The 13,261-nt window shown below is 39.5% G+C and overlaps 1 long non-coding RNA gene across 1 annotated transcript in view; it reads right to left on the bottom strand.

Annotated features, from left to right (window-relative positions):
* The window catches only part of LOC133475870 (uncharacterized), a 41,834-nt gene that overhangs the window by 13,747 nt on the left and 14,826 nt on the right, over positions 1-13,261 (bottom strand). Inside the window, exons 2-3 of the long non-coding RNA XR_009787960.1 lie at positions 6,506-6,578; positions 1,902-1,980 (exon numbers count right to left, since the gene is read on the bottom strand). This is a non-coding gene — a long non-coding RNA (uncharacterized LOC133475870). The remainder of the gene's footprint in view (positions 1-1,901; positions 1,981-6,505; positions 6,579-13,261) is intronic.

Here is a 13,261-nt window from a genome sequence, read left to right as displayed (position 1 = left end):
TTGTGCTGAGGGCCACATCATAGTTATGGTTTCCCTCGGAGGGCCGTCATGAGCGCGAACACATATACAGTAAATGTACAATTGCCTCATGTTATTACATATACACAAAAAAATCGATGAATAACTATATTTGAAACCAGAAGCCAGTAAAAAGTTGTTAATTCAGTTTAATTTGAAATGGGGATTGGTAACAAAAATGTTTGCAATCCACACTATATAATAGGGAAGACGATTTGCAATGTTGTTATTTTAGCAAGAAACATGAAGTCGACGCACTTGATTTGCTTTCGCGGACCACATAAATTGATGTGGCGGGCCGGATGTGGCCCCCGGGCCTTGAGTTTGACACCAGTGCTCTATAGGATCATGCATATTATATAAACTAAGTTGCTTTTATGTTTCCATTAATACATCCATGCGAGGAAGTACATTAAGCCAGAACATATGCTGCACGCATATCCCGATACAATGCTCAATATTTCATACAAGATTCCATTTAGTTAGAGGATACCATCCTCAAGGTTCTTTTTAAATTCGCTAAACCTTGCAAAAGAATATTAAAAAATAACACTCTTCCATCAGTTTACTGAATTAGTAGGTTTGTACGAGCTGTAGCTTTAGTCTTTCCTTAAATATCAAATATTCAAGTCTTGCCTTTGGAGCGTGCTATGAAATTAAAACAATGGCCAGATGATTTTAAATAATTTGCCAAAAGCTTGTGTTAGGAAAGAAATAATAATTTTGAACTTCATCAAATGTTGACGTCTGAAATGTAGCAGGTGGTAAAAAACAACAACAAAACAATTGAAGTCCCAATAGCACTTCCTGTTGATTAGATTACAGCGAATCACCCTTGAAATTCGCCCAAATTCTCTAAATGGTGCAAATAAAAATGAACTGACATCTCACCACCCACTGCATACTCAGTTTATGAATATCTTAACATGCTTATTTGTGCACATGCTGGCATACACAGAAAACAGACAACCTGTTCAAAAATGTTTTGAATACATAAATACTTTCAGACACTCTCTGGGGAGAAAGATTCACATATATGTTTGTATTTACATTTTTTAGATACGTAAATCAAAACTTTTATTTTCATTTTTCATAGCATTCACTTCCAGATCAATTTGGGCAAAAATAATTGAAAATTAATAGTATTATTATTATTGTTGTTGTTTTGCAGCACAGTAGAGTAGTCCAGGTTAGCAGTAGCATTTCTGCCTCACACCCGAGAAGTTCTGCATTCAGATCTCGAGTAATTGGACTTGAAAGTTTTTCACAGGTTTGAATGTAAGTCACAATGTAAGTCTGTGAATGTTGACCAGTCCAGAGTGTACAGTTCACCCAAAGTCAGCTGATGAGGATAAGCATTGTAAATAATGGCTGGATGGTTAGTGTTTTTATTTACAGTGAATTTAATTTCAAAAACGTATGGCCAAATCACTTATTCGAGTCACTACATTTTAAGAATTAAATAGGACAGTTTGGACTTTTTCAAATTGTATTTTTTTGCCCCCTCCTGTCTGGCCTTTTGATGGTGCTTGATTGATCACCTGAGTCGTGCCATTTATCCAAACGGAAGACAAGCAAAAAGAGCTGCAGTCAGGGGTATCAGTTGCCTTTCAGAGGTTGACCTTGGCTGTTTGAGGCCAGACAGCTCTGCCTCAGGCACTTTAGCCTGAGTAGAATAACACCTTGATAAGAATTTGAGCTAGTTGAACATCAGTCCATGTTGAAGAACTCAGGGAAATGAGAGTTTAGGGCTTAAAAAAAAACAGTTGCCAAATTTAGTTTGGAGGGTCGGCATCATATTTCGAATTTCAAACCATTCGACTAAAACTCATCGACGGGTGTGAGGGAGTCGTCGATCATCATTTTGAGTGAGACTGGCATACCTCACTGGAAGTCACTTCAACCAGCATCAAAACATAAATTCAAACTCCAGCATGGGTGGTGGTCCCGGTTGTATGCCATCTGCCAACAAACAACAGAAGAAGTCAAGACCAGGTAGAAAGATCACCAGCCAGTTTGCCGATGCATACCTTGAAGTGTTTTATTGACTTATGGGACAGTTTATCATTGTTATCATGCCCTGGCCATTCGTAATTTAAGAGTGTTAAACTGTTTGAAGACATTATTAATACCATTACAGTAAGTGACTTATCTTTACACAATGGCTGTTGAAAATTTTAATAAAGATTTTATGGGAGTATCATAGATATTTATGACACGACAGTATGACCTTGGTTTATGGTGTTTGCATGAGTTGCATATATAATATTAATTCATTCATTTTCCATAGCTACACCCTGGACTGGTCCCCACTAAGTCACAGGGCACGTATAGACAGACGACGATTCACACTTGCATACATATTTGATTCTTCAGTAAACCTAACATGCATGTTGATGAAATGTGGGAGTACTCTACACAGGACCGACTAAGCCGAGAGGAACCTCAGAACTGTGATGTTGAAGTGCTAAACATTTCTCGATCGTGCTGCACAGTATTCCACTGATAATCATTTACAGTACATGTGACAGGCTACATTTCCAATTTAGTGTCAATAGTATTTCCAGCAGCAGCACGGTGCTCTAGTGTCACTGTCGAGAGGTTCTGGGCTAAAATCTCAGCTGCAGCCTTCCTGTGTGGAAATGTTCTCTTGTGCCTGTCTGGGTTTTCTCCGGGTGCTCCGACTCCCTCCCACATTCCAAAACCATACATATTAGGGTCATTGAAGACTCCATGTTGTCCTTCAGTGTTAATGTTAATGTGAATGGTTGTAGTTGTGCTCTTCGACTTACTGGTGACCAGTCCACGGTCTACCCGCCTCTCGCTTAAAAGTGAGTTGGAATAGGCTCCAGTTCACACTCCACACTAATGAGGACACGCGCCATCGAAAATGGAGGGCTGGATGTTACAGGATACATTTTTAATTTGGGCTCAATAGCATTTCCAGCTTTGTATAATCATTGAACTTGCACATTATCATACATTAACATATATAAGAAGAAAATAGCTTAAAGCCTGTAAGAATCATAGCTTTAGGCCACAAATAATAACAATCATAGAAAAAAAAGCAAGCCTTGCCATTGTGCATTGTGGCACGCATTGCATATACAGTATAGTTTGCTTTTCAATATCGCATGCATCACTACATGTGCGCATCTACATGGGCTGTGTAAATTTACAATACAAGAACTGTTTAAATATGACTTTTCAAACAAAATCATTCTTGTATTCACTGTTTGCACAATGCAAACAAGACAGCTGCAAAGCCTGTCAGCCTGGAGGATTATACAACAGTGAGACAATCAATAGTGTGCACCATCTTTCTCTGCCTCACCTGATATTTTTATTCCCTGTGTGTGCTTCATGCTGAGACTTTGGGGGCAAACATACAATGTAATTGGTTCTCTTGGGATAGGGGGACATCGTGCTTGGCAGTCAGTGACTCATGCCTTTCTCAAAGGTCCATAGTGCACTGGGGCTGGGAATGGTTCCCACAATGCATCCGTGTTTTCAGCAGTGTGATGTAACTGACCTTTTTCAGCAAGCAGCAGCAGTGGAAGATGTGCAATATCTTTTATTTATTTATTTATTTTATGCCACATGCCGGCAACTCTGCACAGAAATGTTCATCCGAGTAGTCAAAGTTAGAACAATGTTTCGCTATGGAAGGGAGAATTCAGCCATTGAATAGCAGTCATTTAAGGTCATTTAATTATTGTACATGGATACAATCTATCAATTTGAAATACTTGAAATGCATTTTGTCATATACTGCCCTGCAGTTCCATTATAGTAGCCTGGAGGGCTCTTTTCGTTCTCTCTGTCTCCCCCCTCCCCTCTCTGTTTTCAGCACCTGTCTCCAATCAGCCTCATCACCACCGGTATTTAAGCCTGCCTGTTCCAGGAAATCCTCGCCAAAGTATTGCAGCCTCTCCTAGCGGTACCACGGCCCACCGTACTCAAGTAAGCCACTTAACTCCTTGTTCCCTTGTTAACTCTTGTGTCTCCTCGTTCCCAGTGCTCCCCTGTGTTCCTGACCCACGTCATTCCTGCCACCAAGCCAGCCGCCTGATCTGTCCACTGCCTGCCACCTGTCCACGGCGCTGCCTGCCATCACATCCAGGATCACCTCCATAACCTTTGCTCAATAAATTGTTCATCATTTTACATCTGCCTAAACCTGCTCTTGGGTCCAGCTACTCCCCACACGTGACACATTTGCCTCATTTCAATGATTATTTCAGGATTTTAACGACCCTGATGCATTGAGTGGCTGTTTTTTCAACTTAGTTGAAAATTTCTCTCAGAGTGCATTCATGCTTTGAGGTTTAATGGCGAGCTTGATATTCCAGTAACTAAATACCAGATAAGCCATTTATAGAAAGGGATCTCTGTCTTTATAGTAGGGAAGGTAGACCTTGAATTTAATTTTCAGCAATTAAACACAAAGACCGTGCTAGGTCATATTTGAACCATTAATTACAACTCAGCCCAGCAATAACGGCTGTTTCAGTGCAAAGAATGAAAACTTTTTTTAAACAAACAAAAAAGGGAGGTATTCAATGCAACACTGTACCAGTTTGTACAAAGCAAGCCGTCAAGTCATTTCTGGACAGAGCTGTAATATGAACAAATTATCACTATGACAGTAAAACAATAATTAAACAGGCAGCGATGCCTCCAGGCAGGCAGTGTTTCCAAGTCAACGCCATTTTAAATGTGCCTTTTAAGTGCTTCAAAGGGATCATTTGATTCAGTAATGCTTGACTGCAGCATGACAAATATTTGCTTCCAACCCAAAAATTTGTCAGAGCAGATGGACACAACATTTTTTTGCCAGGCCTGTCTAGATTTTCCATCACTTCCTAGATGGATTTGCAGTGTCATCTATAACCAAAGGCAGGCTTTACAATATATGTTGACTAGATGATAATTACTTCTGGTAGAGGCCAAAATGTCTACATGGTCTCAAATACAAATCTATAAATATTTTTTGTGGTCTAACGCCATAGTCACACCAACATTGAGTATTAGAAAAATAAATAAAATTAGATTTGACCCGGCGGCACGGTGGCCGACTGGTTAGAGCGTCTGCCTCACAGTTCTGAGGAGTGGGGTTCAATCCCCGGCCCCGCCTGTGAGGAGTTTGCATGTTCTCCCCGTGCCTGCGTGGGTTTTCTCCGGGCACTCCGGTTTCCTCTCACATCCCAAAAACATGCATGGTAGGTTGATTGACAACTCTAAATTGCCCGTAGGTGTGAATGTGAGTGCAAATGGTTGTTTGTTTATATGTGCCCTGCGATTGGCTGGCAACCAGTTCAGGGTGTACCCCGCCTCCTGCCCGATGATAGCTGGGAAAGGCTCCAGCACGCCCGCGACCCTAGTGAGGAGAAGCGGCTCAGAAAATGGATGGATAGATTTGACCCACCATATCATTTTATGTGGCCCGCAAAACCAAATCATGTGCATCAACTTCATGTTTCCTGCTAAAACACCAAAAACTGCAAATTGTTTTCACTTTTAATAACGTTGAGATACTGCAAGTGTTTTTTGTTACGAATCCCCCTTTCAAAATAAACTGATTAGAAGTTGAACAAAAACTTTTGAATGGCTTGTTATTTAAAAACTATCAGTTAGCAATTTTTTGGCGTATACTGTCTATAAAAATATGAGGCAATCATACATTTATATGGGTTCACAGTTATAACGTCCGTCTGAGGGAATCCCTAACTACGATGTGGCCCGCAACAAAAATGAGTTTGACACCCCTGATTTAGAGGTTTCAATGAACGTAGCATGCATATTTTTGGAATGTGCGAGGAAGCCGTAGTACACGGAGAAAGCCCACGCAAGCAAGGGAAGAGCATGCAAACTCCATACAGGAGAGCTCGAGATGAAATTTGAACCCAGAGACTCAGAGCACTGAGTAATGCCATAGTGTGAATAATAGTTTTGAAATCAAAGGTAAAAACAAAAAATGCAAAAGAAAAATCATTATGCAAAACATAATTTTAAAAATTAAGGGATTTCATCATCTATGGTCCATAATATCATCAAATGGTTCAGAGAATCTGGAGAAATCACTGCATGTAAGCGGCAAGGCCGAAAACCAATATTGAATTCCTGTGACCTTCGATCCCTCAGGCGGCACTGCATCAAAAACCGATATCAATGTGTAAAGGATATCACCACATGGGCTCAGGAACACTTCAGAAAACCAATGTCAGTAAATACAGTTCGGCACTACATCCGTAAGTGCAACTTGAAACCCTACTACGCAAAGCAAAAGCCATTTATCAACAACACCCAGAAACGCCGCCAGCTTCTCGGTGCCCGAGCTCATCTAAGATGGACTGATGCAAAGTGGAAAAGTGTTCTGTGGTCCGACGAGTCCAAATTTCAAATTGTTTATGGAAATTGTGGATGTTGTGTCCTCTGGGCCAAAGAGGAAAAGAACCATCCGGACTGTTATTCATGTCAATCTCACCTGACAGTGCTATCAGATGTCTGTGCACACATGCGACTGCAGAGATGAATTGAGCCAATTTTATTTGATTTTGCTGAAAACACAAGAAAAAGTTAGAATTACTGAACTGACACTCTGATTTATTACATCTTAAACTAGCATCTGTTCCACCAAAGTATAATTATTCATGAGTGAGCCATGAAATCTGTCTCATGGAGTATTCTGTATTTTTACTTTTTATTTTTTTTACTTTTGAGGCATAACTTTTATTTTCACAATTTTAAACGAGGTTAGTGATCTTGGCTTTTGGAAGGATCAAGAGTATAGTAGATTTCTTAAACTACTGTAATTTCTCGTGTATAATGCATATTTCTCCCCCCAAAAAAAGTCAAATGTCAATAGTGCGCATTATACATAGGTATAGGGGGAAATGGGGGGGGGGGGGGGGGGGGGACTTCACATTTTATAAATATATGCCGCGACCTAGTGGTAATGAAAAAGCTGTACACTTTCATTTCAATATTCCTTCGCAACCCACCGGTTAGGAAAAAGGTGTACACTTTCATTCTTGTATGCCAACGCCACCTACAGGTTATGAAAAAGTGTAGCCGATACTTTCATTCCAATATGACAAGGGTACATATTCCTGCATATTTATAGAGTTGTATTCATAAGTTTACATACCCAGGCAGAATTTGTGAATTATTATTTTTTTTTTATTTATTTATTTTAAGTATGACTGATGACTGAACAACAGCTATCATAAATTTTTTCATGGTTATGTTTTGTTTACTGATAATGCTTTTCTCAAATGCTTGACAGTTTAATTTGAATCCCATTAAAATAAAATTAAATGTGTTTTGCCTGGTCCTTCATGTTTTCTTTAAAGAATTGTATCCATCTTTCAAATTCTGCCTGGGTATTCAAATATATGAGCATAACTGTGTGTTTTCTCATTTACTAAATAAAAGTAGGGCTGCGAATTTAAAAATTAAGAGAAAGTAAATGAAAAGAAAGTATTACATGTTCAAATAAAGTGCTTAACTTCAAATAAAGTGCTTAACTTCAGAATAATTATAATAATTCTAATACAGATAATATTTCATGTTTTGATCATATGGGTAGAAGCAAAATCATGGATTGTAAAAATGCATTATACATAGGTAGAAGGGTTTTCCAGAATTTTGAAGTAAACTTTGGGGGTCCTTATTATACATGGGTGCACATTATACACGAGAAATTATGGTACTTGTATTTTTCTTGTCTTGTTGAAAACAGCTTGTTTGGAGAGGGCGAGCGCTGCAAGTGAGTGCAATTTTGCACCGAATGTAAACAATGGACTGCGAACTGCAAAACCCTAGCAAGAGCTCAAAAAGGAAGCATGGATTCTATTTTCCCTCATGGAGGCAACACCAAGCCACCCAATTAGACTTTGTCAGTTACTGTGTGGACTGTGCATGTTGGCAGCGTTTTTTATTTGTTTCCATTCCCGTCCGTCGGTCTTTACATGAAACCTGTCCGTAGTGCAAAAACTTTGGGGAGCACTGTACTGTGCTGAAAATAGCAATTATGTCATCAATTAATAAACTTTAACTCATCTTTCAACACATCACAGTTGACTACAAAAAATCTTGAGCCTTAATGGCTAATTAAACCATACCCCCCAATTTCACATTTTACCAAATCTCTATTGACGTGCATCATTTTTCTATGCTGAACATAAAAAATACAATACAATACAATCGCTCTTGATAAGACATAAGCCACTTTATATGTCTCGGTGTGTTAGTTTTAAATTGGATTTTGTCGATCCAAAGTTTTTCATGAGTATCACCTAAAGTCTACCGTATAGAGGCTATAAGGGGAGGAGTGATTCTCGTCTTCTGGAAGATGACTGATCTTAATGTAGGCGAATAGTGTGCACAGTTATGCTGTCAGCTGTCTGTATTGCAGGAAGGTGTATTTTTTGTTCTTGACTATAGTGGCTGCTGGTGTTGATTTGGTACAGTCTAACAAAACAGAGATGCTGTCAAACAATATCTTCCTGTCGAGGCAGTTCCGCACAATATTGCTGCACTCTAACAGCTGCACCAAACCACTTGGGTGTGTGATTTACCTCACATTTACACCCAATTTTGCAACTAATGAGAGCAATGCATTTAAAGTTTGCACCCTCCAGGTGGTTGGGCCAGCAATTCACATTATGGTCTTTTAATTTTTGTGTGATTAATTATTGATATAATGTTTCTGATGTGGCTGGAATGGAGGAAACATGAAGTGAGAGCAGGTTGGCACATGAAACTAATTCCGATAAAGTTGAAATGATGCTCGTGTAATATGAATACAGTACTTTGCATGCATTCTGGGGTTCCATGCCACACATTCAGAATAGTGCAAAGATGGACTGGCTCTGAAAAAGGTCATTAAATAAAAATGAAGATGGAGCCAAGGGTCCATCTGCGACATGGTTTAATCCATCCTCTGAGTAGGTTTCAATCCCTCCGGGAGCTTTTTAGAAGCGGATCTGTCCGTTCGTTCTCGCTTGTTTGGACATTTTTGCTTGAAGGTTGTGCTCCTGCCACAGATCAGAAGGCTGTCCAATGTAAAATGTTTCCCTTTTTGTCTGATTTAATGGTGGTAGTTATTGTTATGTCGTTCTTTGTGGCGCAATGGCCTGCACAGTTAAGGCCGTAAAGTATCAACATTTTTGAACCAGTGTTGCAATTTTGGTGAGAGCTTACAGTGAAAACTTCAGAATCAGAATCAGAATCATCTTTATTTGCCAAGTATGTCCAAAACACACAAGGAATTTGTCTCCGGTAGTTGGAGCCGCTCTAGTACAACAGACAGTCAATTTACAGAACACTTTGGAGACATAAAGACATTGACAAAAAACAATTGTGCAAAAAGATGCAGAGTCCTCTAGCACTTAGAGCAGTTCGAATGACTAATATTGCAATAGTCCGGTAGTAAGGTCTCCAAAGACGGACGAAAAACACAAAAACAAAGACAATACTAGAGAGCGCGTTACCGAGGCGACCACACTGCTAGGCGCCATCTTGGATAAGGTCAAACACAATATTGTCCACGATGCTGGACGCCTTCCGATTGTTGAGATTACCCATTCTTTTGGACTAAAGGTCACAAAAAAAGTCACATAAAAAGCATACCCAAGGTTATTTCTATGTTGCTTTCCGATCTAAAGTCTCACGAGGGATGTAGACATTTGTCTTAATACAGGTTTCAACTATCGAGACATTTTTATTATTGTATTTATTATTTAGAGGCATTTGACTTTAAAGGTTCCTTTGCTTTATCCATTCGAAACATTTTGGAATCATCTCAACAGCAGCGTATGCGATGCAGGTAAAATAACCTAGACGTTTTGTAGGATGCCACATCTTTGACGAGCGTCACTTCATCAGATAGAAACCAAATTTAAATGGGAAAAATGACCGCAACCTTGGAAGCCAAAGTCATTTTCTCAAGTGTCTATAGTGTATTGATCAGTGTTTGCTAGAGAGCCTGTGCCTCCATTATAACACCGCCTCGGTACATTTGAAGTTATCATTCTCCACATTAGGTGGGGAGAACTCTCAATTGGGTTGGATGGGAGGAATTTGCACAGAAATGAAAAAACACTGACCTCCCTGAGAATGAAGTGCCTCGGACTTAAAAATAGATAAATCTAGTCGTATTTCTGAGCTTTTCTTTTCTCTCTTTAGAGTCATCTGGGATGTGCACCTTACATAGCAACATTAATGGAGCTCATTTATCTGAATTACACAGCATGTTGATGCATTGCACAGTGATTCATGTGCACCAAGGTTTGTAGTGCTGCGTCACTACAGGGCATTTAACCACACAAGAAAAATAGATCAATTCAGGAACAAAAAATGATAACAGATTAAAGTCATAAGAAATCTTTGATCCTGCGAGAAACAAATTCTAATTTACGTGGAAAAAAGTATCACTTTTTGAAAGACAAAAGATGTCATACTGGAAGAAAAAAATATTTTATTTTATTAAAGCTTCTGCAAAGTGAATTCCAAGTGTTTTTAAATAGATTACACGTTTGAAGATAAATAGATTTGAAGCCACATTTTATATTCTTGCCGAATTTTTAATCCTTCAAATTTGGTAGGTTTGCTAACAACATTCTTCTCTGTGTTTAGTCAAGTTTATTTGACATTTATTTTCACTTCATAGGGACCTCAAACTGATTGTATTGATGATGATGTTGATGCAACGAAACATTGATTGATTTCATTGTTTGTAAGACTTGCACACCAGTCCTTAGCTTAACGCACATATATCTTCATGCTACGATACATATAAATTCATTCTTTTAAAATGATCTTTTATTTCCAAGATATTATTAGATATTATTTTATTGTTGTCCTTGTTCTAGTAGTACCACTTTCATTACAGTGTGGCCCTGATATTCCTCCATACAACATCATCTCTAATGTATGTAAATATGATTATTCCATTTATCATCCACATGGTTTATAGTTTGCAATATATATTTTATTTTTGGGAGTATTTAATAAATAGTCCGGCACGGTGGACAACTGGTTAGCACATCTGCCTAGCACATCTGCCTCACAGTTCTGGGGACCGTGGTTCTAATCCCGGCCCCGCCTGTTTGGAGTTTGCATGTTCTCCCCGTGCCTGGGTGGGTTTTCTCCAGGCACTCCGGTTTCCTCCCACATCCCAAAAACATGCGTGGTAGGTTAATTGAAGACTCTAAATTGCCCAGAGGTGTGAATGTGAGTGCGAATGGTTGCTTGTTTTTATGTGTCCTGCGATTGGCTGGCGACCGGTTCAGGGTGTACCCCGCCTCCCGCCCGAAGATAGCTGGGATAGGCTCCAGCAGCCCGCGACCCTAGTGAGGATAAGCGGTAAAGAAAATTTATGTATGGATTTAATAAATAGCTGTCGATGATGTATGATTCTGAGCACATTCTAGATCATAGGTGTCAAACTCAAAGCCCGGGGGACACATGCCGCCCGCCGCATGATTTTGTGTGGCCCACGAAAGGGAATCGTTACTTTGTTTCTCGGTAAAATCTGTTCCAAAATTGCAAATTGTCGTCACTTTTAATAATGTTGAGATTCCACGCATGTTTTTTTACCAATACACTTTATGTTACATATGTTTATATATAAATATTAAGAAATAAAAAAAATAAGTTATGTTTTCCTTGACTTTGTATTTCAAAACTACTTATCAACATGTTTTTTTGGGTATACTGTATGTAATATGATGATAGTATGGTTCATTGGTGTGACTCATCTATTGAGCCAAGTTCGAGTTTCAGTGTCCAGCAGGATGAATGAGCCACACACTGCTGTTTGACTCTTATTCAAAATAAGTCAACCTTGCACTGAGCGCAAACACATTATGGTCGGAGTTCGGTAGTATCTGTTTACGCTCAGCTGAAAAAACAAAGTAAGAGACAATACAAAGACTAGTTTGAGAACATTTAAAAAAAAATAATAATAAATAATCAATGCAATTAATAACTAACGGTGTATGAGAGAGAGAGAGAGAGAGAGAGAGAGAGAGAGAGAGAGAGAGAGAGAGAGAGAGAGAGAGAGAGAGAGAGAGAGTGCAAAGCTGCTATTTGAAATTTAATGGGGTCTCGATTTGACTTGCTTGATTTTTGCGCCAAATCCATTTTCAATCCCGCTTATCCTTTTGAGGGTCACTGAAAAGCTGGAGTCCATCCCAGTCGATGTGGGGCAAAAGGCAGACTACACATGGGATTGATTGCAAGTCAATTAAGGGCAACAGTGAAGAGTGGACTGGCTGATCCCCCACCAGCTGCTGTATTGCTGTATGAAGTCATATTTCAGTTACTTACTAGCAGTGTTGACAGCGATATTTAGTAACTTTTCCAACCCCTCTAGCAACTGATTTCCCAGAAAGTGACAAGCGGCAAATCTAGTGACTTTTGTGGCGTTACTGGAGACTTTTTAAGATTCTATCCAGAGCAGAAGACGTTCAACCCTCCACCTCTAGTGAGGTATGCCAGTCTCACACAATGTCTACAACTCCCTCACCCCCATCTAAGTTTTAGTCGAGTGGTTTGCAACTCAGGATAGCACGATGAGCCAGCGGTTAGCATATCTGCAAATTCAGGGTTTAAATTTCTTTGTTATGCTGCGTGGCGCGTTCTGCCTATACTCGCGTGGGTTAACTCCGGTCTGACTGTCTTCTTACTACATCCTAAAAACATTCATGTTAGGTTAACAGAAGACTTGAAACCCTCTGTTGGTGCTGATAAGTGTCCATATTTGTCTATATGTGGCCTGCAATAGGCTGGCTCTTACATAAAGTCAGCTGGGATAGGCTCCAGCTCACCTGCAAATCAAATGAAGAAAAGTGCCATCGAAAATGGATCAAAGGATATTTTTCTTCTCTTCTCCTGGTTCTGAATGTGTGTCAAACCTCACACGTCAAAATGCTTTATATTATACATCTATATTTATTTAGATACCACCCACCAATGCGGCAAACTATTGCTGTGAAACAGCATATGTGTCCATGTTACAAAGTACACTTTTTTTTCCCCTAATCGCTCCATTTCTCCCTCCCTTGTGTGGAGGTGAAGAGCAAGCCTGTCGATCAGTTCAAGAGAACATCTGGTTGAAACACTTTGAAGCCCTGGGCTGTTATCTGCCATGGTACAGTAGTAGTACTGATTGAGTAGCAGTCCAGTGGGCTGTGTTTATTTCCAAACGATCACTTTCACCTTCCCTACTGCATCA

The sequence above is a fragment of the Phyllopteryx taeniolatus genome, chromosome 3, assembly GCF_024500385.1.
Source record: "Phyllopteryx taeniolatus isolate TA_2022b chromosome 3, UOR_Ptae_1.2, whole genome shotgun sequence".
NCBI classification, from domain to species: Eukaryota; Metazoa; Chordata; class Actinopteri; order Syngnathiformes; family Syngnathidae; genus Phyllopteryx; species Phyllopteryx taeniolatus.
This window is presented reverse-complemented; position numbering and strand designations above follow the sequence as displayed.